General features: G+C 47.9%; 6 non-coding genes across 6 annotated transcripts; all 6 read left to right on the top strand.

Moving 5' to 3' along the window:
• The first annotated feature begins 291 nt into the window (after positions 1–291).
• TRNAP-UGG (transfer RNA proline (anticodon UGG)) lies at positions 292–363 on the top strand. The gene has a single exon. It is a non-coding gene; the product is annotated as a tRNA-Pro (tRNA).
• Positions 364–808: 445 nt separating this feature from the next.
• On the top strand, positions 809–881 carry TRNAV-UAC (transfer RNA valine (anticodon UAC)). The gene has a single exon. It is a non-coding gene; the product is annotated as a tRNA-Val (tRNA).
• A 6,934-nt stretch (positions 882–7,815) lies between these two features.
• TRNAV-UAC (transfer RNA valine (anticodon UAC)) lies at positions 7,816–7,888 on the top strand. The gene has a single exon. It is a non-coding gene; the product is annotated as a tRNA-Val (tRNA).
• A 3,436-nt stretch (positions 7,889–11,324) lies between these two features.
• On the top strand, positions 11,325–11,397 carry TRNAV-UAC (transfer RNA valine (anticodon UAC)). Its single transcript has one exon. It is a non-coding gene; the product is annotated as a tRNA-Val (tRNA).
• A 6,934-nt stretch (positions 11,398–18,331) lies between these two features.
• TRNAV-UAC (transfer RNA valine (anticodon UAC)) lies at positions 18,332–18,404 on the top strand. The gene has a single exon. It is a non-coding gene; the product is annotated as a tRNA-Val (tRNA).
• Positions 18,405–24,826: 6,422 nt separating this feature from the next.
• On the top strand, positions 24,827–24,898 carry TRNAP-UGG (transfer RNA proline (anticodon UGG)). The gene has a single exon. It is a non-coding gene; the product is annotated as a tRNA-Pro (tRNA).
• Positions 24,899–25,120: the final 222 nt, after the last annotated feature.

Here is a 25,120-nt window from a genome sequence, read left to right as displayed (position 1 = left end):
CGCAAGAGATGGCAGGCCCTTCAGTGCTTCTGGTCTGGAAGTCTACGGTGCAAGGGCCCAGGTCCTGCGGAGGCGTACAACTACCAGAAAGGGTCTGCTTTTCTCATCAGCGCCACAGTTCAGCTTGCTAGCAGAGGGCTTCTTGACTACCTCTTGCCTTGCTAGAGGCAAAAAAAAAACCTTGGCACAAAACATCAATTGCTATGGCACGCTTAGAAGGAGAGTCTCCAAGTGGCCCTGCTTTTTCTCAAAGACACTTCAGAAGATGTTTGAAAGGCTTTTGCAGCAGCAGGCTCGTTGGTCTAGGGGTATGATTCTCGCTTTGGGTGTGAGAGGTCCCGGATTCAAATCCCGGACGAGCCTGTGCCTTTATAGGTTCGATCTGTTTTTAAACAGGAGTATTTCTGCTTTCCACTCTTGTAAGATGCCATGGTGGAATGCATTGCATGCTTTCTACTGTTGTCGAGGCTTTTCGGCATGATGAAGGAGTGCGGGATTTCTTTCTAACTGCTTTTTTTGTGTTGGAGCAGCACTTCTCGTTGGAACATGAAATGCACAGTGCTTCTCCGAAGTAATTGCAGGGCTGGTTTTGAAATCACCTCTTGGAATGAAAGTGATCCCAGTTCCTTTCTTCCAAAGGAAGAGATCCTGTCAGAAAGGCTCAGCTTTGAGCGTCATGAATATTGTCCCTTAGTCCTTGCATTCCAGTCCAAAGCATAGCCACATAAAGAAAGCAGGTGTGTCTGTTTCCAGTGTAGTGGTTCCAGTCCAATGCATAGCCACATGAAGCAAGTAAGCAAGCATGTCTGTTTCTGTAGTGTAGTGGTTATCACGTTTGCCTTACACGCGAAAGGTCCCTGGTTCGAGGCCAGGCAGAAACAGCAAGTTGCTGTGCTTTATCACATTATTTGCATTTACCACCTCACCTGACAGGTAAATTGAAATTAAAGAGGCTGTGTCTATCCCTCACCATCGTGAGGTACTACGCTCCAAGGGCATCGGTCTCAACTCACCAAGAGAAGACGATACACCTTACGGCAGTCAGTTGCTCCCTTTTTGACCTTTCCATTGAAGCCTGGGCCTACTGTGGTCAAGCCAGCCAAGGAAGGAAGGTATGAGAGCGAAAATGGCTTTCCTACCTTCACCAAGAACATACACCTTCAGCAAAGAAAGGGCCAGACTTACAAGGCTCTATCGCCACCGGCACATCATCTTTAGTGACGCCCCGGTGGCACTATGTACTGTGCCGTATTTACAAGACGCCGTTCAACCACGTTTTGTGGCTTAACACCACCTTGTAAATACGGCCCCTTCACACGCAGCCCGTTCCCTGGAAGGGGCGTGCAATGGGTGTTGCTCTGGGTGGGCCACTGCAACACCATAGCATTTTGATGCTGCTCCAGTTTTACGAGTTTTTGTAAATCTGTGGCAGCGGCAAAATCCAAGCGCCATACAATGGGTGTCGTTATAGTGGAGAAACGAGCAGAAATGTTTTCATTTCTCCTCATTTTTGCTCTTTCTATGTGTGCTGCACGAACATATCGCCACTGAAGATTTCTGTTGTGCAGGAAGGTGTGCCTTCCTGAACAAAAACATTTTCCCCCTCAACGTAGCCATCCTTGAACCATGGCGCAAGGATGGCTGCGTTGGCGTTCGGCAGCTAATTTAGAGCTGGCGCAGAGGGAAGCACAGGGGTGCGCTGTATTCTACTAAATACGGCGCTTCCCTGCATTTTGAAAATGACTGAGTGCGAGGCTGCCAAATTTGGCAGAGCGTCTCACTCAGTCATCCTCTTGTAATTATGGGCCAAAAGGTCTAAAGGATAGAGGCTTTTTATGTCATGTTCGATGACGACCATGGAAATGACTCTAGTCATATTGCAGAAGAGAGAACCATGTGCATTTTCTTGCCTTGCGATGTATTCGCCCACTCTCTGCCCTCAACCCTAGGAGCAGGGTCTGAGCAGTGGTGCTTCTGTGCCCTCGCTCGTTGGTGTCCGGGTCCAAATCCCCAACACACCCTTTTTAGCAGAAAACACACAAATTTTACTCAAAATACACAAAGCTTGAAGATTCCTCCTTCCACTCAAAGCATTGTTGTGCAAAATATTTTTAGCCTCAGGAGAAAAAAAGGATCACCATGCCTTGGCTTCCTTCCTGCTTGCTTTCAGTGTGCTCTGTGTGATGCTTTCACAGGCTCTGGTTTCAGGCATTTAGGCATCAGATATTTGTCTCTACCCGCAGCTGTTACTTTTCAGTACATCTGAGTGTACGCTTGCTGGCTGACAACGCTGCAATTTTCACACTTACTCCTCGCTTTGTGAGCAACTGCTGATCAAGTATAGAGGCAATCGGGCAAACATATGAGGGGAATTTTGCTCCTTCAGTCATGCCCTCATGCTTGTTTCTGTAGTGTAGTGGTTATCATGTTCGCCTAACAAGCGAAAGGTCCCTGGTTTGAGACTGGGCAGAAACAATGGGCAGTGTCTGCTTTTGTGTTTGCTCCCTAAAAGCTTAGTCTCACTCAGGGATGGCCTTTAAAAACTTGTGACCTGCATAAAACTTGTATTACTATTGCAGGCCGGTAAAAAGTTATCTGCATCTTTGCGTAGTCGTGCATGTGCCTGGTTTCTTATTCTGTTTTTTTTTCTTTTTTTTTTCTTGGCCATGTTATATTGTGGGGCCTTTAAACCTGTCACCTTGATAGGAACATTGCAAGCGGCAGCATCGACAAGTGCAGACTGAGGAGTCAGACCTAAACACAGACTCAGCTGTCAGGATGGCCGAGTGGTCTAAGGCGACAGCCTCAAGAGAGCTTGATCTTCAGTTAAGCTAAGCATCCTGGTTTGCTCATGTAGTTGTGGGTTCAAATCCCACTTCTGATAGGTCTATTTTCTGCCCTTAAATCTTCCTCTGCTTGCACAGCCAGCTCCCCACAACACTATCTTTGCAAGCTGCTGTAGCATATGAAAAGAAATCCACCAACCCTCCGGCTGGGCCCTCAATCAGCATTCCATGTATTTCTGGAAGGGGCATCTCAGTCACGACTTCTGTTAGAGCTGCACCTTATCACTGTAACTACCATGCTGGTTTCTACTTAAGCAGTTGATTCCATCGTTTGAAGTGAGGCTCTCTTGCCACTTTTGGGCAGAGAAGGCACTGCCCCTGCAACAACAACAGGCAGACAAGCTCAACCTGGGTTTCCTGGTTAGGTGGGCGGAGCAGAATGGCAATGGTCCCTCCTTGTGACTTGAAATTAACATGAAGAAGACAGAGAGGCAGCTGGGAGTAGGCAGTACCCCTGCACCCCTGAACACTGTCTTGCGATTTTCACCCAATTCTGAAATGAGTCGGGAGGAAAGGAGGTGATTTTCCTATCGAAGGCCATTCTGGGAATTCAGCCACCCCGCGTCTCCCAGGTGAGTGTTTCAGGCCTGTGAGGCACTCAGATTGATCGAGCACTGAGCAAGCAAGCGTGCTTGAATACAAGAGGTGTGCTCCTCTGGCTCAGGCGCAAGAGATGGCAGGCCCTTCAGTGCTTCTGGTCTGGAAGTCTACGGTGCAAGAGCCCAGGTCCTGCGGAGGCGTACAACTACCAGAAAGGGTCTGCTTTTCTCATCAGCGCCACAGTTCAGCTTGCTAGCAGAGGGCTTCTTGACTACCTCTTGCCTTGCTAGAGGCAAAAAAAAAACCCTTGGCACAAAACATCAATTGCTATGGCGCGCTTAGAAGGAGAGTCTCCAAGTGGCCCTGCTTTTTCTCAAAGACACTTCAGAAGATGTTTGAAAGGCTTTTGCAGCAGCAGGCTCGTTGGTCTAGGGGTATGATTCTCGCTTTGGGTGTGAGAGGTCCCAGGTTCAAATCCTTGACGAGCCCGTGCCTTCATAGATTCGATCTGTTTATAAACAAGAGTATTTCTGCTTTCCACTCTTGTAAGATGCCATGGTGGAATGCATTGCATGCTTTCTACTGGTGTCGAGGCAGTTCGGCATGATGAATGAGTGTGGGATTTCTTTCTAACTGCTTTTTTGTGTTGGAGCAGCACTTCTCGTTGGAACATGAAATGCACAGTGCTTCTCCAAAGTAATTGCAGGGCTGGTTTTGAAATCACCTCTTGGAATGAAAGTGATCCCAGTTCCTTTCTTCCAAAGGAAGAGATCCTGTCAGAAAGGCTCAGCTTTGAGCGTCATGAATATTGTCCCTTAGTCCTTGCATTCCAGTCCAAAGCATAGCCACATAAAGAAAGCAGGTGTGTCTGTTTCCAGTGTAGTGGTTCCAGTCCAATGCATAGCCACATGAAGCAAGTAAGCAAGCATGTCTGTTTCTGTAGTGTAGTCGTTATCATGTTTGCCTTACACGCGAAAGGTCCCTGGTTCGAGGCCAGGCAGAAACAGCAAGTTGCTGTGCTTTATCACATTATTTGCATTTACCACCTCACCTGACAGGTAAATTGAAATTAAAGAGGCTGTGTCTATCCCTCACCATCGTGAGGTACTACGCTCCAAGGGCATCGGTCTCAACTCACCAAGAGAAGACGATACACCTTACGGCAGTCAGTTGCTCCCTTTTTGACCTTTCCATTGAAGCCTCGGCCTACTGTGGTCAAGCCAGCCAAGGAAGGAAGGTATGAGAGCGAAAATGGCTTTCCTACCTTCACCAAGAACATACACCTTGAGAAAAGAAAGGGCCAGACTTACAAGGCCCTATCGCCACCGGCACATCATCTTTAGTGACGCCCCGGTGGCACTATGTACTGTGCCGTATTTACAAGACGCTGTTCAACCACGTTTTGTGGCTTAACACCACCTTGTAAATACGGCCCCTTCACACGCAGCCCTTTCCCTGGAAGGGGCGTGCAATGGGTGTTGCTCTGGGTGGGCCACTGCAACACCATAGCATTTTGATGCTGCTCCAGTTTTACGAGTTTTTGTAAATCTGTGGCAGCGCCAAAATGCAAGCGCCATACAATGGGTGTCGTTATAGTGGAGAAACGAGCAGAAATGTTTTCATTTCTCCTCATTTTTGCTCTTTCTATGTGTGCTGCACGAACATATCGCCACTGAAGATTTCTGTTGTGCAGGAAGGTGTGCCTTCCTGAACAAAAACAATTTCCCCCTCAACGCAGCCATCCTTGTACCATGGCGCAAGGATGGCTGCGTTGGCGCTCGGCAGCTAATTTAGAGCTGGCGCAGAGGGAAGCACAGGGGTGCGCTGCATTCTACTAAATACGGCGCTTCCCTGCATTTTGAAAATGACTGAGTGCGAGGCTGCCAAATTTGGCAGAGCGTCTCACTCAGTCATCCTCTTGTAATTATGGGCCAAAAGGTCTAAAGGATAGAGGCTTTTTATGTCATGTTCGATGACGACCATGGAAATGACTCTAGTCATATTGCAGAAGAGAGAACCATGTGCACTTTCTTGCCTTGCGATGTATTCACCCACTCTCTGCCCTCAACCCTAGGAGCAGGGTCTGAGCAGTGGTGCTTCTGTGCCCTCGCTCGTTGGTGTCCGGGTCCAAATCCCCAACACACCCTTTTTAGCAGAAAACACACAAATTTTACTCAAAATACACAAAGCTTGAAGATTCCTCATTCCACTCAAAGCATTGTTGTGCAAAATATTTTTAGCCTCAGGAGAAAAAAAGGATCACCATGCCTTGGCTTCCTTCCTGCTTGCTTTCAGTGTGCTCTGTGTGATGCTTTCACAGGCTCTGGTTTCAGGCATTTAGGCATCAGATATTTGTCTCTACCCGCAGCTGTTACTTTTCAGTACATCTGAGTGTATGCTTGCTGGCTGACAACGCTGCAATTTTCACACTTACTCCTCGCTTTGTGAGCAACTGCTGATCAAGTATAGAGGCAATCGGGCAAACATATGAGGGGAATTTTGCTCCTTCAGTCAAGCCCTCATGCTTGTTTCTGTAGTGTAGTGGTTATCATGTTCGCCTAACAAGCGAAAGGTCCCTGGTTTGAGACTGGGCAGTGTCTGCTTTTGTGTTTGCTCCCTAAAAGCTTAGTCTCACTCAGGGATGCCCTTTAAAAACTTGTGACCTGCATAAAACTTGTATTACTATTGCAGGCCGGTAAAAAGTTATCTGCATCTTTGCGTAGTCGTGCATGTGCCTGGTTTCTTATTCTGTTTTTGACTTTTTTTTTTCTTGGCCATGTTATATTGTGGGGCCTTTAAACCTGTCACCTTGATAGGAACATTGCAAGCGGCAGCATCGACAAGTGCAGACTGAGGAGTCAGACCTAAACACAGACTCAGCTGTCAGGATGGCCGAGTGGTCTAAGGCGGCAGCCTCAAGAGAGCTTGATCTTCAGTTAAGCTAAGCATCCTGGTTTGCTCATGTAGTTGTGGGTTCAAATCCCACTTCTGATTGGTCTATTTTCTGCCCTTAAATCTTCCTCTGCTTGCACAGCCAGCTCCCCACAACACTATCTTTGCAAGCTGCTGTAGCATATGAAAAGAAATCCACCAACCCTCCGGCTGGGCCCTCAATCAGCATTCCATGTATTTCTGGAAGGGGCATCTCAGTCACGACTTCTGTTAGAGCTGCACCTTATCACTGTAACTACCATGCTGGTTTCTACTTAAGCAGTTGATTCCATCGTTTGAAGTGAGGCTCTCCTGCCACTTTTGGGCAGAGAAGGCACTGCCCCTGCAACAACAACAGGCAGACAAGCTCAACCTGGGTTTCCTGGTTAGGTGGGCGGAGCAGAATGGCAATGGTCCCTCCTTGTGACTTGAAATTAACATGAAGAAGACAGAGAGGCAGCTGGGAGTAGGCAGTACCCATGCACCCCTGAACACTGTCTTGCGATTTTCACCCAATTCTGAAATGAGTCGGGAGGAAAGGAGGTGATTTTCCTATCGAAGGCCATTCTGGGAATTCAGCCACCCCGCGTCTCCCAGGTGAGTGTTTCAGGCCTGTGAGGCACTCATATTGATCGAGCACTGAGCGAGCAAGTGTGCTTGAATACAAGAGGCGTGCTCCTCTGGCTCAGGCGCAAGAGATGGCAGGCCCTTCAGTGCTTCTGGTCTGGAAGTCTACGGTGCAACGGCCCAGGTCCTGCGGAGGCGTACAACTACCAGAAAGGGTCTGCTTTTCTCATCAGCGCCACAGTTCAGCTTGCTAGCAGAGGGCTTCTTGACTACCTCTTGCCTTGCTAGAGGCAAAAAAAAAACCCTTGGCACAAAACATCAATTGCTATGGCACGCTTAGAAGGAGAGTCTCCAAGTGGCCCTGCTTTTTCTCAAAGACACTTCAGAAGATGTTTGAAAGGCTTTTGCAGCAGAAGGCTCGTTGGTCTAGGGGTATGATTCTCGTTTTGGGTGTGAGAGGTCCCGGGTTCAAATCTCGGAAGAGCCCGTGCCTTCATAGGTTCGATCTGTTTATAAACAGGAGTATTTCTGCTTTCCACTCTTGTAAGATGCCATGGTGGAATGCATTGCATGCTTTCTACTGGTGTCGAGGCAGTTCGGCATGATGAAGGAGTGTGGGATTTCTTTCTAACTGCTTTTTTGTGTTGGAGCAGCACTTCTCGTTGGAACATGAAATGCACAGTGCTTCTCCAAAGTAATTGCAGGGCTGGTTTTGAAATCACCTCTTGGAATGAAAGTGATCCCAGTTCCTTTCTTCCAAAGGAAGAGATCCTGTCAGAAAGGCTCAGCTTTGAGCGTCATGAATATTGTCCCTTAGTCCTTGCATTCCAGTCCAAAGCATAGCCACATAAAGAAAGCCGGTGTGTCTGTTTCCAGTGTAGTGGTTCCAGTCCAATGCATAGCCACATGAAGCAAGTAAGCAAGCATGTCTGTTTCTGTAGTGTAGTGGTTATCATGTTTGCCTTACACGCGAAAGGTCCCTGGTTCGAGGCCAGGCAGAAACAGCAAGTTGATGTGCTTTATCACATTATTTGCATTTACCACCTCACCTGACAGGTAAATTGAAATTAAAGAGGCTGTGTCTATCCCTCACCATCATGAGGTACTACTCTCCAAGGGCATCAGTCTCAACTCACCAAGAGAAGACGATACACCTTACGGCAGTCAGTTGCTCCCTTTTTGACCTTTCCATTGAATCCTGGGCCTACTGTGGTCAAGCCAGCCAAGGAAGGAAGGTATGAGAGCGAAAATGGCTTTCCTACCTTCACCAAGAACATACACCTTGAGAAAAGAAAGGGCCAGACTTACAAGGCCCTATCGCCACCGGCACATCATCTTTAGTGACGCCCCGGTGGCACTATGTACTGTGCCGTATTTACAAGACGCCGTTCAACCACATTTTGTGGCTTAACACCACCTTGTAAATACGGCCCCTTCACACGCAGCCCTTTCCCTGGAAGGGGCGTGCAATGGGTGTTGCTCTGGGTGGGCCACTGCAACACCATAGCATTTTGATGCTGCTCCAGTTTTACGAGTTTTTGTAAATCTGTGGCAGCGCCAAAATCCAAGCGCCATACAATGGGTGTCGTTATAGTGGAGAAACGAGCAGAAATGTTTTCATTTCTCCTCATTTTTGCTCTTTCTATGTGTGCTGCACGAACATATCGCCACTGAAGATTTCTGTTGTGCAGGAAGGTGTGCCTTCCTGAACAAAAACAATTTCCCCCACAACGCAGCCATCCTTGTACCATGGCGCAAGGATGGCTGCGTTGGCGCTCGGCAGCTAATTTAGAGCTGGCGCAGAGGGAAGCACAGGGGTGCGCTGTATTCTACTAAATACGGCGCTTCCCTGCATTTTGAAAATGACTGAGTGCGAGGCTGCCAAATTTGGCAGAGCGTCTCACTCAGTCATCCTCTTGTAATTATGGGCCAAAAGGTCTAAAGGATAGAGGCTTTTTATGTCATGTTCGATGACGACCATGGAAATGACTCTAGTCATATTGCAGAAGAGAGAACCATGTGCATTTTCTTGCCTTGCGATGTATTCGCCCACTCTCTGCCCTCAACCCTAGGAGCAGGGTCTGAGCAGTGGTGCTTCTGTGCCCTCGCTCGTTGGTGTCCGGGTCCAAATCCCCAACACACCCTTTTTAGCAGAAAACACACACATTTTACTCAAAATACACAAAGCTTGAAGATTCCTCATTCCACTCAAAGCATTGTTGTGCAAAATATTTTTAGCTTCAGGAGAAAAAAAGGATCACCATGCCTTGGCTTCCTTCCTGCTTGCTTTCAGTGTGCTCTGTGTGATGCTTTCACAGGCTCTGGTTTCAGGCATTTAGGCATCAGATATTTGTCTCTACCCGCAGCTGTTACTTTTCAGTACATCTGAGTGTACGCTTGCTGGCTGACAACGCTGCAATTCTCACACTTACTCCTCGCTTTGTGAGCAACTGCTGATCAAGTATAGAGGCAATCGGGCAAACATATGAGGGGAATTTTGCTCCTTCAGTCAAGCCCTCATGCTTGTTTCTGTAGTGTAGTGGTTATCATGTTCGCCTAACAAGTGAAAGGTCCCTGGTTTGAGACTGGGCAGAAACAAAGGGCAGTGTCTGCTTTTGTGTTTGCTCCCTAAAAGCTTAGTCTCACTCAGGGATGGCCTTTAAAAACTTGTGACCTGCATAAAACTTGTATTACTATTGCAGGCCGGTAAAAAGTTATCTGCATCTTTGCGTAGTCGTGCATGTGCCTGGTTTCTTATTCTGTTTTTTACTTTTTTTTTTCTTGGCCATGTTATATTGTGGGGCCTTTAAACCTGTCACCTTGATAGGAACATTGCAAGCGGCAGCATCGACAAGTGCAGACTGAGGAGTCAGACCTAAACACAGACTCAGCTGTCAGGATGGCCGAGTGGTCTAAGGCGGCAGCCTCAAGAGAGCTTGATCTTCAGTTAAGCTAAGCATCCTGGTTTGCTCATGTAGTTGTGGGTTCAAATCCCACTTCTGATAGGTCTATTTTCTGCCCTTAAATCTTCCTCTGCTTGCACAGCCAGCTCCCCACAACACTATCTTTGCAAGCTGCTGTAGCATATGAAAAGAAATCCACCAAACCTCCGGCTGGGCCCTCAATCAGCATTCCATGTATTTCTGGAAGGGGCATCTCAGTCACGACTTCTGTTAGAGCTGCACCTTATCACTGTAACTACCATGCTGGTTTCTACTTAAGCAGTTGATTCCATCGTTTGAAGTGAGGCTCTCCTGCCACTTTTGGGCAGAGAAGGCACTGCCCCTGCAACAACAACAGGCAGACAAGCTCAACCTGGGTTTCCTGGTTAGGTGGGCGGAGCAGAATGGCAATGGTCCCTCCTTGTGACTTGAAATTAACATGAAGAAGACAGAGAGGCAGCTGGGAGTAGGCAGTACCCATGCACCCCTGAACACTGTCTTGCGATTTTCACCCAATTCTGAAATGAGTCGGGAGGAAAGGAGGTGATTTTCCTATCGAAGGCCATTCTGGGAATTCAGCCACCCCGCGTCTCCCAGGTGAGTGTTTCAGGCCTGTGAGGCACTCATATTGATCGAGCACTGAGCGAGCAAGTGTGCTTGAATACAAGAGGCGTGCTCCTCTGGCTCAGGCGCAAGAGATGGCAGGCCCTTCAGTGCTTCTGGTCTGGAAGTCTACGGTGCAAGGGCCCAGGTCCTGCGGAGGCGTACAACTACCAGAAAGGGTCTGCTTTTCTCATCAGCGCCACAGTTCAGCTTGCTAGCAGAGGGCTTCTTGACTACCTCTTGCCTTGCTAGAGGCAAAAAAAAAACCCTTGGCACAAAACATCAATTGCTATGGCACGCTTAGAAGGAGAGTCTCCAAGTGGCCCTGCTTTTTCTCAAAGACACTTCAGAAGATGTTTGAAAGGCTTTTGCAGCAGAAGGCTCATTGGTCTAGGGGTATGATTCTCGCTTTGGGTGTGAGAGGTCCCGGGTTCAAATCCCGGACGAGCCCGTGCCTTCATAGGTTCGATCTGTTTATAAACAGGAGTATTTCTGCTTTCCACTATTGTAAGATGCCATGGTGGAATGCATTGCATGCTTTCTACTGGTGTTGAGGCAGTTCGGCATGATGAAGGAGTGTGGGATTTCTTTCTAACTGCTTTTTTGTGTTGGAGCAGCACTTCTCGTTGGAACATGAAATGCACAGTGCTTCTCCGAAGTAATTGCAGGGCTGGTTTTGAAATCACCTCTTGGAATGAAAGTGATCCCAGTTCCTTTCTTCCAAAGGAAGAGATCCTGTCAGAAAGGCTCAGCTTTGAGCGTCATGAATATTGTCCCTTAGTCCTTGCATTCCAGTCCAAAGCATAGCCACATAAAGAAAGCAGGTGTGTCTGTTTCCAGTGTAGTGGTTCCAGTCCAATGCATAGCCACATGAAGCAAGTAAGCAAGCATGTCTGTTTCTGTAGTGTAGTGGTTATCACGTTTGCCTTACACGCGAAAGGTCCCTGGTTCGAGGCCAGGCAGAAACAGCAAGTTGCTGTGCTTTATCACATTATTTGCATTTACCACCTCACCTGACAGGTAAATTGAAATTAAAGAGGCTGTGTCTATCCCTCACCATCGTGAGGTACTACGCTCCAAGGGCATCGGTCTCAACTCACCAAGAGAAGACGATACACCTTACGGCAGTCAGTTGCTCCCTTTTTGACCTTTCCATTGAAGCCTGGGCCTACTGTGGTCAAGCCAGCCAAGGAAGGAAGGTATGAGAGCGAAAATGGCTTTCCTACCTTCACCAAGAACATACACCTTCAGCAAAGAAAGGGCCAGACTTACAAGGCTCTATCGCCACCGGCACATCATCTTTAGTGACGCCCCGGTGGCACTATGTACTGTGCCGTATTTACAAGACGCCGTTCAACCACGTTTTGTGGCTTAACACCACCTTGTAAATACGGCCCCTTCACACGCAGCCCGTTCCCTGGAAGGGGCGTGCAATGGGTGTTGCTCTGGGTGGGCCACTGCAACACCATAGCATTTTGATGCTGCTCCAGTTTTACGAGTTTTTGTAAATCTGTGGCAGCGGCAAAATCCAAGCGCCATACAATGGGTGTCGTTATAGTGGAGAAACGAGCAGAAATGTTTTCATTTCTCCTCATTTTTGCTCTTTCTATGTGTGCTGCACGAACATATCGCCACTGAAGATTTCTGTTGTGCAGGAAGGTGTGCCTTCCTGAACAAAAACATTTTCCCCCTCAACGTAGCCATCCTTGAACCATGGCGCAAGGATGGCTGCGTTGGCGTTCGGCAGCTAATTTAGAGCTGGCGCAGAGGGAAGCACAGGGGTGCGCTGTATTCTACTAAATACGGCGCTTCCCTGCATTTTGAAAATGACTGAGTGCGAGGCTGCCAAATTTGGCAGAGCGTCTCACTCAGTCATCCTCTTGTAATTATGGGCCAAAAGGTCTAAAGGATAGAGGCTTTTTATGTCATGTTCGATGACGACCATGGAAATGACTCTAGTCATATTGCAGAAGAGAGAACCATGTGCATTTTCTTGCCTTGCGATGTATTCGCCCACTCTCTGCCCTCAACCCTAGGAGCAGGGTCTGAGCAGTGGTGCTTCTGTGCCCTCGCTCGTTGGTGTCCGGGTCCAAATCCCCAACACACCCTTTTTAGCAGAAAACACACAAATTTTACTCAAAATACACAAAGCTTGAAGATTCCTCCTTCCACTCAAAGCATTGTTGTGCAAAATATTTTTAGCCTCAGGAGAAAAAAAGGATCACCATGCCTTGGCTTCCTTCCTGCTTGCTTTCAGTGTGCTCTGTGTGATGCTTTCACAGGCTCTGGTTTCAGGCATGTAGGCATCAGATATTTGTCTCTACCCGCAGCTGTTACTTTTCAGTACATCTGAGTGTACGCTTGCTGGCTGACAACGCTGCAATTTTCACACTTACTCCTCGCTTTGTGAGCAACTGCTGATCAAGTATAGAGGCAATCGGGCAAACATATGAGGGGAATTTTGCTCCTTCAGTCATGCCCTCATGCTTGTTTCTGTAGTGTAGTGGTTATCATGTTCGCCTAACAAGCGAAAGGTCCCTGGTTTGAGACTGGGCAGAAACAATGGGCAGTGTCTGCTTTTGTGTTTGCTCCCTAAAAGCTTAGTCTCACTCAGGGATGGCCTTTAAAAACTTGTGACCTGCATAAAACTTGTATTACTATTGCAGGCCGGTAAAAAGTTATCTGCATCTTTGCGTAGTCGTGCATGTGCCTGGTTTCTTATTCTGTTTTTTTTTCTTTTTTTTTTCTTGGCCATGTTATATTGTGGGGCCTTTAAACCTGTCACCTTGATAGGAACATTGCAAGCGGCAGCATCGACAAGTGCAGACTGAGGAGTCAGACCTAAACACAGACTCAGCTGTCAGGATGGCCGAGTGGTCTAAGGCGACAGCCTCAAGAGAGCTTGATCTTCAGTTAAGCTAAGCATCCTGGTTTGCTCATGTAGTTGTGGGTTCAAATCCCACTTCTGATAGGTCTATTTTCTGCCCTTAAATCTTCCTCTGCTTGCACAGCCAGCTCCCCACAACACTATCTTTGCAAGCTGCTGTAGCATATGAAAAGAAATCCACCAACCCTCCGGCTGGGCCCTCAATCAGCATTCCATGTATTTCTGGAAGGGGCATCTCAGTCACGACTTCTGTTAGAGCTGCACCTTATCACTGTAACTACCATGCTGGTTTCTACTTAAGCAGTTGATTCCATCGTTTGAAGTGAGGCTCTCTTGCCACTTTTGGGCAGAGAAGGCACTGCCCCTGCAACAACAACAGGCAGACAAGCTCAACCTGGGTTTCCTGGTTAGGTGGGCGGAGCAGAATGGCAATGGTCCCTCCTTGTGACTTGAAATTAACATGAAGAAGACAGAGAGGCAGCTGGGAGTAGGCAGTACCCATGCACCCCTGAACACTGTCTTGCGATTTTCACCCAATTCTGAAATGAGTCGGGAGGAAAGGAGGTGATTTTCCTATCGAAGGCCATTCTGGGAATTCAGCCACCCCGCGTCTCCCAGGTGAGTGTTTCAGGCCTGTGAGGCACTCAGATTGATCGAGCACTGAGCAAGCAAGCGTGCTTGAATACAAGAGGTGTGCTCCTCTGGCTCAGGCGCAAGAGATGGCAGGCCCTTCAGTGCTTCTGGTCTGGAAGTCTACGGTGCAAGGGCCCAGGTCCTGCGGAGGCGTACAACTACCAGAAAGGGTCTGCTTTTCTCATCAGCGCCACAGTTCAGCTTGCTAGCAGAGGGCTTCTTGACTACCTCTTGCCTTGCTAGAGGCAAAAAAAAAACCCTTGGCACAAAACATCAATTGCTATGGCGCGCTTAGAAGGAGAGTCTCCAAGTGGCCCTGCTTTTTCTCAAAGACACTTCAGAAGATGTTTGAAAGGCTTTTGCAGCAGCAGGCTCGTTGGTCTAGGGGTATGATTCTCGCTTTGGGTGTGAGAGGTCCCAGGTTCAAATCCTTGACGAGCCCGTGCCTTCATAGATTCGATCTGTTTATAAACAAGAGTATTTCTGCTTTCCACTCTTGTAAGATGCCATGGTGGAATGCATTGCATGCTTTCTACTGGTGTCGAGGCAGTTCGGCATGATGAATGAGTGTGGGATTTCTTTCTAACTGCTTTTTTGTGTTGGAGCAGCACTTCTCGTTGGAACATGAAATGCACAGTGCTTCTCCAAAGTAATTGCAGGGCTGGTTTTGAAATCACCTCTTGGAATGAAAGTGATCCCAGTTCCTTTCTTCCAAAGGAAGAGATCCTGTCAGAAAGGCTCAGCTTTGAGCGTCATGAATATTGTCCCTTAGTCCTTGCATTCCAGTCCAAAGCATAGCCACATAAAGAAAGCAGGTGTGTCTGTTTCCAGTGTAGTGGTTCCAGTCCAATGCATAGCCACATGAAGCAAGTAAGCAAGCATGTCTGTTTCTGTAGTGTAGTCGTTATCATGTTTGCCTTACACGCGAAAGGTCCCTGGTTCGAGGCCAGGCAGAAACAGCAAGTTGCTGTGCTTTATCACATTATTTGCATTTACCACCTCACCTGACAGGTAAATTGAAATTAAAGAGGCTGTGTCTATCCCTCACCATCGTGAGGTACTACGCTCCAAGGGCATCGGTCTCAACTCACCAAGAGAAGACGATACACCTTACGGCAGTCAGTTGCTCCCTTTTTGACCTTTCCATTGAAGCCTCGGCCTACTGTGGTCAAGCCAGCCAAGGAAGGAAGGTATGAGAGCGAAAATGGCTTTCCTACCTTCACCAAGAACATACACCTTGAGAAAAGAAAGGGCCAGACTTACAAGGCCCTATCGCCACCGGCACATCATCTTTAGTGACGCCCCGGTGGCACTATGTACTGTGCCGTATTTACAAGACGCTGTTCAACCACGTTTTGTGGCTTAACACCACCTTGTAAATACGGCCCCTTCACACGCAGCCCTTTCCCTGGAAGGGGCGTGCAATGGGTGTTGCTCTGGGTGGGCCACTGCAACACCATAGCATTTTGATGCTGCTCCAGTTTTACGAGTTTTTGTAAATCTGTGGCAGCGCCAAAATGCAAGCGCCATACAATGGGTGTCGTTATAGTGGAGAAACGAGCAGAAATGTTTTCATTTCTCCTCATTTTTGCTCTTTCTATGTGTGCTGCACGAACATATCGCCACTGAAGATTTCTGTTGTGCAGGAAGGTGTGCCTTCCTGAACAAAAACAATTTCCCCCTCAACGCAGCCATCCTTGTACCATGGCGCAAGGATGGCTGCGTTGGCGCTCGGCAGCTAATTTAGAGCTGGCGCAGAGGGAAGCACAGGGGTGCGCTGCATTCTACTAAATACGGCGCTTCCCTGCATTTTGAAAATGACTGAGTGCGAGGCTGCCAAATTTGGCAGAGCGTCTCACTCAGTCATCCTCTTGTAATTATGGGCCAAAAGGTCTAAAGGATAGAGGCTTTTTATGTCATGTTCGATGACGACCATGGAAATGACTCTAGTCATATTGCAGAAGAGAGAACCATGTGCACTTTCTTGCCTTGCGATGTATTCACCCACTCTCTGCCCTCAACCCTAGGAGCAGGGTCTGAGCAGTGGTGCTTCTGTGCCCTCGCTCGTTGGTGTCCGGGTCCAAATCCCCAACACACCCTTTTTAGCAGAAAACACACAAATTTTACTCAAAATACACAAAGCTTGAAGATTCCTCATTCCACTCAAAGCATTGTTGTGCAAAATATTTTTAGCCTCAGGAGAAAAAAAGGATCACCATGCCTTGGCTTCCTTCCTGCTTGCTTTCAGTGTGCTCTGTGTGATGCTTTCACAGGCTCTGGTTTCAGGCATTTAGGCATCAGATATTTGTCTCTACCCGCAGCTGTTACTTTTCAGTACATCTGAGTGTATGCTTGCTGGCTGACAACGCTGCAATTTTCACACTTACTCCTCGCTTTGTGAGCAACTGCTGATCAAGTATAGAGGCAATCGGGCAAACATATGAGGGGAATTTTGCTCCTTCAGTCAAGCCCTCATGCTTGTTTCTGTAGTGTAGTGGTTATCATGTTCGCCTAACAAGCGAAAGGTCCCTGGTTTGAGACTGGGCAGTGTCTGCTTTTGTGTTTGCTCCCTAAAAGCTTAGTCTCACTCAGGGATGGCCTTTAAAAACTTGTGACCTGCATAAAACTTGTATTACTATTGCAGGCCGGTAAAAAGTTATCTGCATCTTTGCGTAGTCGTGCATGTGCCTGGTTTCTTATTCTGTTTTTGACTTTTTTTTTTCTTGGCCATGTTATATTGTGGGGCCTTTAAACCTGTCACCTTGATAGGAACATTGCAAGCGGCAGCATCGACAAGTGCAGACTGAGGAGTCAGACCTAAACACAGACTCAGCTGTCAGGATGGCCGAGTGGTCTAAGGCGGCAGCCTCAAGAGAGCTTGATCTTCAGTTAAGCTAAGCATCCTGGTTTGCTCATGTAGTTGTGGGTTCAAATCCCACTTCTGATTGGTCTATTTTCTGCCCTTAAATCTTCCTCTGCTTGCACAGCCAGCTCCCCACAACACTATCTTTGCAAGCTGCTGTAGCATATGAAAAGAAATCCACCAACCCTCCGGCTGGGCCCTCAATCAGCATTCCATGTATTTCTGGAAGGGGCATCTCAGTCACGACTTCTGTTAGAGCTGCACCTTATCACTGTAACTACCATGCTGGTTTCTACTTAAGCAGTTGATTCCATCGTTTGAAGTGAGGCTCTCCTGCCACTTTTGGGCAGAGAAGGCACTGCCCCTGCAACAACAACAGGCAGACAAGCTCAACCTGGGTTTCCTGGTTAGGTGGGCGGAGCAGAATGGCAATGGTCCCTCCTTGTGACTTGAAATTAACATGAAGAAGACAGAGAGGCAGCTGGGAGTAGGCAGTACCCATGCACCCCTGAACACTGTCTTGCGATTTTCACCCAATTCTGAAATGAGTCGGGAGGAAAGGAGGTGATTTTCCTATCGAAGGCCATTCTGGGAATTCAGCCACCCCGCGTCTCCCAGGTGAGTGTTTCAGGCCTGTGAGGCACTCATATTGATCGAGCACTGAGCGAGCAAGTGTGCTTGAATACAAGAGGCGTGCTCCTCTGGCTCAGGCGCAAGAGATGGCAGGCCCTTCAGTGCTTCTGGTCTGGAAGTCTACGGTGCAACGGCCCAGGTCCTGCGGAGGCGTACAACTACCAGAAAGGGTCTGCTTTTCTCATCAGCGCCACAGTTCAGCTTGCTAGCAGAGGGCTTCTTGACTACCTCTTGCCTTGCTAGAGGCAAAAAAAAAACCCTTGGCACAAAACATCAATTGCTATGGCACGCTTAGAAGGAGAGTCTCCAAGTGGCCCTGCTTTTTCTCAAAGACACTTCAGAAGATGTTTGAAAGGCTTTTGCAGCAGAAGGCTCGTTGGTCTAGGGGTATGATTCTCGTTTTGGGTGTGAGAGGTCCCGGGTTCAAATCTCGGAAGAGCCCGTGCCTTCATAGGTTCGATCTGTTTATAAACAGGAGTATTTCTGCTTTCCACTCTTGTAAGATGCCATGGTGGAATGCATTGCATGCTTTCTACTGGTGTCGAGGCAGTTCGGCATGATGAAGGAGTGTGGGATTTCTTTCTAACTGCTTTTTTGTGTTGGAGCAGCACTTCTCGTTGGAACATGAAATGCACAGTGCTTCTCCAAAGTAATTGCAGGGCTGGTTTTGAAATCACCTCTTGGAATGAAAGTGATCCCAGTTCCTTTCTTCCAAAGGAAGAGATCCTGTCAGAAAGGCTCAGCTTTGAGCGTCATGAATATTGTCCCTTAGTCCTTGCATTCCAGTCCAAAGCATAGCCACATAAAGAAAGCCGGTGTGTCTGTTTCCAGTGTAGTGGTTCCAGTCCAATGCATAGCCACATGAAGCAAGTAAGCAAGCATGTCTGTTTCTGTAGTGTAGTGGTTATCATGTTTGCCTTACACGCGAAAGGTCCCTGGTTCGAGGCCAGGCAGAAACAGCAAGTTGATGTGCTTTATCACATTATTTGCATTTACCACCTCACCTGACAGGTAAATTGAAATTAAAGAGGCTGTGTCTATCCCTCACCATCATGAGGTACTACTCTCCAAGGGCATCAGTCTCAACTCACCAAGAGAAGACGATACACCTTACGGCAGTCAGTTGCTCCCTTTTTGACCTTTCCATTGAATCCTGGGCCTACTGTGGTCAAGCCAGCCAAGGAAGGAAGGTATGAGAGCGAAAATGGCTTTCCTACCTTCACCAAGAACATACACCTTGAGAAAAGAAAGGGCCAGACTTACAAGGCCCTATCGCCACCGGCACATCATCTTTAGTGACGCCCCGGTGGCACTATGTACTGTGCCGTATTTACAAGACGCCGTTCAACCACATTTTGTGGCTTAACACCACCTTGTAAATACGGCCCCTTCACACGCAGCCCTTTCCCTGGAAGGGGCGTGCAATGGGTGTTGCTCTGGGTGGGCCACTGCAACACCATAGCATTTTGATGCTGCTCCAGTTTTACGAGTTTTTGTAAATCTGTGGCAGCGCCAAAATCCAAGCGCCATACAATGGGTGTCGTTATAGTGGAGAAACGAGCAGAAATGTTTTCATTTCTCCTCATTTTTGCTCTTTCTATGTGTGCTGCACGAACATATCGCCACTGAAGATTTCTGTTGTGCAGGAAGGTGTGCCTTCCTGAACAAAAACAATTTCCCCCACAACGCAGCCATCCTTGTACCATGGCGCAAGGATGGCTGCGTTGGCGCTCGGCAGCTAATTTAGAGCTGGCGCAGAGGGAAGCACAGGGGTGCGCTGTATTCTACTAAATACGGCGCTTCCCTGCATTTTGAAAATGACTGAGTGCGAGGCTGCCAAATTTGGCAGAGCGTCTCACTCAGTCATCCTCTTGTAATTATGGGCCAAAAGGTCTAAAGGATAGAGGCTTTTTATGTCATGTTCGATGACGACCATGGAAATGACTCTAGTCATATTGCAGAAGAGAGAACCATGTGCATTTTCTTGCCTTGCGATGTATTCGCCCACTCTCTGCCCTCAACCCTAGGAGCAGGGTCTGAGCAGTGGTGCTTCTGTGCCCTCGCTCGTTGGTGTCCGGGTCCAAATCCCCAACACACCCTTTTTAGCAGAAAACACACACATTTTACTCAAAATACACAAAGCTTGAAGATTCCTCATTCCACTCAAAGCATTGTTGTGCAAAATATTTTTAGCTTCAGGAGAAAAAAAGGATCACCATGCCTTGGCTTCCTTCCTGCTTGCTTTCAGTGTGCTCTGTGTGATGCTTTCACAGGCTCTGGTTTCAGGCATTTAGGCATCAGATATTTGTCTCTACCCGCAGCTGTTACTTTTCAGTACATCTGAGTGTACGCTTGCTGGCTGACAACGCTGCAATTCTCACACTTACTCCTCGCTTTGTGAGCAACTGCTGATCAAGTATAGAGGCAATCGGGCAAACATATGAGGGGAATTTTGCTCCTTCAGTCAAGCCCTCATGCTTGTTTCTGTAGTGTAGTGGTTATCATGTTCGCCTAACAAGTGAAAGGTCCCTGGTTTGAGACTGGGCAGAAACAAAGGGCAGTGTCTGCTTTTGTGTTTGCTCCCTAAAAGCTTAGTCTCACTCAGGGATGGCCTTTAAAAACTTGTGACCTGCATAAAACTTGTATTACTATTGCAGGCCGGTAAAAAGTTATCTGCATCTTTGCGTAGTCGTGCATGTGCCTGGTTTCTTATTCTGTTTTTTACTTTTTTTTTTCTTGGCCATGTTATATTGTGGGGCCTTTAAACCTGTCACCTTGATAGGAACATTGCAAGCGGCAGCATCGACAAGTGCAGACTGAGGAGTCAGACCTAAACACAGACTCAGCTGTCAGGATGGCCGAGTGGTCTAAGGCGGCAGCCTCAAGAGAGCTTGATCTTCAGTTAAGCTAAGCATCCTGGTTTGCTCATGTAGTTGTGGGTTCAAATCCCACTTCTGATAGGTCTATTTTCTGCCCTTAAATCTTCCTCTGCTTGCACAGCCAGCTCCCCACAACACTATCTTTGCAAGCTGCTGTAGCATATGAAAAGAAATCCACCAAACCTCCGGCTGGGCCCTCAATCAGCATTCCATGTATTTCTGGAAGGGGCATCTCAGTCACGACTTCTGTTAGAGCTGCACCTTATCACTGTAACTACCATGCTGGTTTCTACTTAAGCAGTTGATTCCATCGTTTGAAGTGAGGCTCTCCTGCCACTTTTGGGCAGAGAAGGCACTGCCCCTGCAACAACAACAGGCAGACAAGCTCAACCTGGGTTTCCTGGTTAGGTGGGCGGAGCAGAATGGCAATGGTCCCTCCTTGTGACTTGAAATTAACATGAAGAAGACAGAGAGGCAGCTGGGAGTAGGCAGTACCCATGCACCCCTGAACACTGTCTTGCGATTTTCACCCAATTCTGAAATGAGTCGGGAGGAAAGGAGGTGATTTTCCTATCGAAGGCCATTCTGGGAATTCAGCCACCCCGCGTCTCCCAGGTGAGTGTTTCAGGCCTGTGAGGCACTCATATTGATCGAGCACTGAGCGAGCAAGTGTGCTTGAATACAAGAGGCGTGCTCCTCTGGCTCAGGCGCAAGAGATGGCAGGCCCTTCAGTGCTTCTGGTCTGGAAGTCTACGGTGCAAGGGCCCAGGTCCTGCGGAGGCGTACAACTACCAGAAAGGGTCTGCTTTTCTCATCAGCGCCACAGTTCAGCTTGCTAGCAGAGGGCTTCTTGACTACCTCTTGCCTTGCTAGAGGCAAAAAAAAAACCCTTGGCACAAAACATCAATTGCTATGGCACGCTTAGAAGGAGAGTCTCCAAGTGGCCCTGCTTTTTCTCAAAGACACTTCAGAAGATGTTTGAAAGGCTTTTGCAGCAGAAGGCTCATTGGTCTAGGGGTATGATTCTCGCTTTGGGTGTGAGAGGTCCCGGGTTCAAATCCCGGACGAGCCCGTGCCTTCATAGGTTCGATCTGTTTATAAACAGGAGTATTTCTGCTTTCCACTATTGTAAGATGCCATGGTGGAATGCATTGCATGCTTTCTACTGGTGTTGAGGCAGTTCGGCATGATGAAGGAGTGTGGGATTTCTTTCTAACTGCTTTTTTGTGTTGGAGCAGCACTTCTCGTTGGAACATGAAATGCACAGTGCTTCTCCAAAGTAATTGCAGGGCTCGTTTTGAAATCACCTCTTGGAATGAAAGTGATCCCAGTTCCTTTCTTCCAAAGGAAGAGATCCTGTCAGAAAGGCTCAGCTTTGAGCGTCATGAATATTGTCCCTTAGTCCTTGCATTCCAGTCCAAAGCATAGCCACATAAAGAAAGCAGGTGTGTCTGTTTCCAGTGTAGTGGTTCCAGTCCAATGCATAGCCACATGAAGCAAGTAAGCAAGCATGTCTGTTTCTGTAGTGTAGTGGTTATCATGTTTGCCTTACATGAGAAAGGTCCCTGGTTCGAGGCCAGGCAGAAACAGCAAGTTGCTGTGCTTTATCACATTATTTGCATTTACCACCTCACCTGACAGGTAAATTGAAATTAAAGAGGCTGTGTCTATCCCTCACCATCATGAGGTACTACGCTCCAAGGGCATCGGTCTCAACTCACCAAGAGAAGACTATACACCTTACGGCAGTCAGTTGCTCCCTTTTTGACCTTTCCATTGAAGCCTGGGCCTACTGTGGTCAAGCCAGCCAAGGAAGGAAGGTATGAGAGCGAAAATGGCTTTCCTACCTTCACCAAGAACATACACCTTGAGCAAAGAAACGGCCAGACTTACAAGGCCCTATCGCCACCGGCACATCATCTTTAGTGACGCCCCGGTGGCACTATGTACTGTGCCGTATTTACAAGACGCCGTTCAACCACGTTTTGTGGCTTAACACCACCTTGTAAATACGGCCCCTTCACACGCAGCCCGTTCCCTGGAAGGGGCGTGCAATGGGTGTTGCTCTGGGTGGGCCACTGCAACACCATAGCATTTTGATGCTGCTCCAGTTTTACGAGTTTTTGTAAATCTGTGGCAGCGCCAAAATCCAAGCGCCATACAATGGGTGTCGTTATAGTGGAGAAACGAGCAGAAATGTTTTCATTTCTCCTCATTTTTGCTCTTTCTATGTGTGCTGCACGAACATATCGCCACTGAAGATTTCTGTTGTGCAGGAAGGTGTGCCTTCCTGAACAAAAACAATTTCCCCCTCAACGCAGCCATCCTTGTACCATGGCGCAAGGATGGCTGCGTTGGCGCTCGGCAGCTAATTTAGAGCTGGCGCAGAGGGAAGCACAGGGGTGCGCTGTATTCTACTAAATACGGCGCTTCCCTGCATTTTGAAAATGACTGAGTGCGAGGCTGCCAAATTTGGCAGAGCGTCTCACTCAGTCATCCTCTTGTAATTATGGGCCAAAAGGTCTAAAGGATAGAGGCTTTTTATGTCATGTTCGATGACGACCATGGAAATGACTCTAGTCATATTGCAGAAGAGAGAACCATGTGCATTTTCTTGCCTTGCGATGTATTCGCCCACTCTCTGCCCTCAACCCTAGGAGCAGGGTCTGAGCAGTGGTGCTTCTGTGCCCTCGCTCGTTGGTGTCCGGGTCCAAATCCCCAACACACCCTTTTTAGCAGAAAACACACAAATTTTACTCAAAATACACAAAGCTTGAAGATTCCTCATTCCACTCAAAGCATTGTTGTGCAAAATATTTTTAGCCTCAGGAGAAAAAAAGGATCACCATGCCTTGGCTTCCTTCCTGCTTGCTTTCAGTGTGCTCTGTGTGATGCTTTCACAGGCTCTGGTTTCAGGCATTTAGGCATCAGATATTTGTCTCTACCCGCAGCTGTTACTTTTCAGTACATCTGAGTGTACGCTTGCTGGCTGACAACGCTGCAATTTTCACACTTACTCCTCGCTTTGTGAGCAACTGCTGATCAAGTATAGAGGCAATTGGGCAAACATATGAGGGGAATTTTGCTCCTTCAGTCAAGCCCTCATGCTTGTTTCTGTAGTGTAGTGGTTATCATGTTCGCCTAACAAGCGAGAGGTCCCTGGTTTGAGACTGGGCAGTGTCTGCTTTTGTGTTTGCTCCCTAAAAGCTTAGTCTCACTCAGGGATGGCCTTTAAAAACTTGTGACCTGCATAAAACTTGTATTACTATTGCAGGCCGGTAAAAAGTTATCTGCATCTTTGCATAGTCGTGCATGTGCCTGGTTTCTTATTCTGTTATTTACTTTTTTTTTTCTTGGCCATGTTATATTGTGGGGCCTTTAAACCTGTCACCTTGATAGGAACATTGCAAGCGGCAGCATCGACAAGTGCAGACTGAGGAGTCAGACCTAAACACAGACTCAGCTGTCAGGATGGCCGAGTGGTCTAAGGCGGCAGCCTCAAGAGAGCTTGATCTTCAGTTAAGCTAAGCATCCTGGTTTGCTCATGTAGTTGTGGGTTCAAATCCCACTTCTGATAGGTCTATTTTCTGCCCTTAAATCTTCCTCTGCTTGCACAGCCAGCTCCCCACAACACTATCTTTGCAAGCTGCTGTAGCATATGAAAAGAAATCCACCAACCCTCCGGCTGGGCCCTCAATCAGCATTCCATGTATTTCTGGAAGGGGCATCTCAGTCACGACTTCTGTTAGAGCTGCACCTTATCACTGTAACTTTCATGCTGGTTTCTACTTAAGCAGTTGATTCCATCGTTTGAAGTGAGGCTCTCCTGCCACTTTTGGGCAGAGAAGGCACTGCCCCTGCAACAACAACAGGCAGACAAGCTCAACCTGGGTTTCCTGGTTAGGTGGGCGGAGCAGAATGGCAATGGTCCCTCCTTGTGACTTGAAATTAACATGAAGAAGACAGAGAGGCAGCTGGGAGTAGGCAGTACCCATGCACCCCTGAACACTGTCTTGCGATTTTCACCCAATTCTGAAATGAGTCGGGAGGAAAGGAGGTGATTTTCCTATCGAAGGCCATTCTGGGAATTCAGCCACCCCGCGTCTCCCAGGTGAGTGTTTCAGGCCTGTGAGGCACTCATATTGATCGAGCACTGAGCAAGCAAGTGTGCTTGAATACAAGAGGCGTGCTCCTCTGGCTCTGGCTCAGGCGCAAGCGATGGCAGGCCCTTCAGTGCTTCTGGTCTGGAAGTCTACGGTGCAAGGGCCCAGGTCCTGCGGAGGCGTACAACTACCAGAAAGGGTCTGCTTTTCTCATCAGCGCCACAGTTCAGCTTGCTAGCAGAGGGCTTCTTGACTACCTCTTGCCTTGCTAGAGGCAAAAAAAAAAACCTTGGCACAAAACATCAATTGCTATGGCACGCTTAGAAGGAGAGTCTCCAAGTGGCCCTGCTTTTTCTCAAAGACACTTCAGAAGATGTTTGAAAGGCTTTTGCAGCAGAAGGCTCGTTGGTCTAGGGGTATGATTCTCGCTTTGGGTGTGAGAGGTCCCGGGTTCAAATCCCGGACGAGCCCGTCCCTTCATAGATTCGATCTGTTTATAAACAGGAGTATTTCTGCTTTCCACTCTTGTAAGATGCCATGGTGGAATGCATTGCATGCTTTCTACTGGTGTCGAGGCAGTTCGGCATGATGAAGGAGTGTGGGATTTCTTTCTAACTGCTTTTTTGTGTTGGAGCAGCACTTCTCGTTGGAACATGAAATGCACAGTGCTTCTCCAAAGTAATTGCAGGGCTG

Source organism: Pleurodeles waltl, chromosome 10, assembly GCF_031143425.1.
Source record: "Pleurodeles waltl isolate 20211129_DDA chromosome 10, aPleWal1.hap1.20221129, whole genome shotgun sequence".
NCBI classification, from domain to species: Eukaryota; Metazoa; Chordata; class Amphibia; order Caudata; family Salamandridae; genus Pleurodeles; species Pleurodeles waltl.
This window is presented reverse-complemented; position numbering and strand designations above follow the sequence as displayed.